At 55.0% G+C, this 278-nt stretch overlaps 1 protein-coding gene across 1 annotated transcript in view; it reads right to left on the bottom strand.

Moving 5' to 3' along the window:
- The window catches only part of SP2 (Sp2 transcription factor), a 5,634-nt gene that overhangs the window by 2,544 nt on the left and 2,812 nt on the right, over positions 1-278 (bottom strand).

Genomic DNA, 278 nt, shown 5'->3' with positions numbered 1-278 from the left:
CCAGCCACTGGCCAGGGCCACGTCTGGTTATTTTTGGCTTAAGGAAGATACTTGTCCATGGAGATGAGGGGCTGGCTTGACTCCCAGGGAATGGTGGTCTCTCATTAGAGCTTGGAGGAGCACAGAGTTTGTGTGTGTGAACACAAATCTCTTGATTCAGCCACTGGAAGGCCAAACCATCACACCCAGCAGATGTGAGAAGATGTCCCAGTCCCGGGACTGGGAGCTGGCGGTGTGATCCACGACACGTCCTGCACCTCAGCACAGCTGCCCAACCT

The sequence above is a fragment of the Mesitornis unicolor genome, unplaced genomic scaffold (assembly GCF_000695765.1).
Source record: "Mesitornis unicolor isolate BGI_N332 unplaced genomic scaffold, ASM69576v1 scaffold28600, whole genome shotgun sequence".
In the NCBI taxonomy this organism is placed as follows: domain Eukaryota; kingdom Metazoa; phylum Chordata; class Aves; order Mesitornithiformes; family Mesitornithidae; genus Mesitornis; species Mesitornis unicolor.
This window is presented reverse-complemented; position numbering and strand designations above follow the sequence as displayed.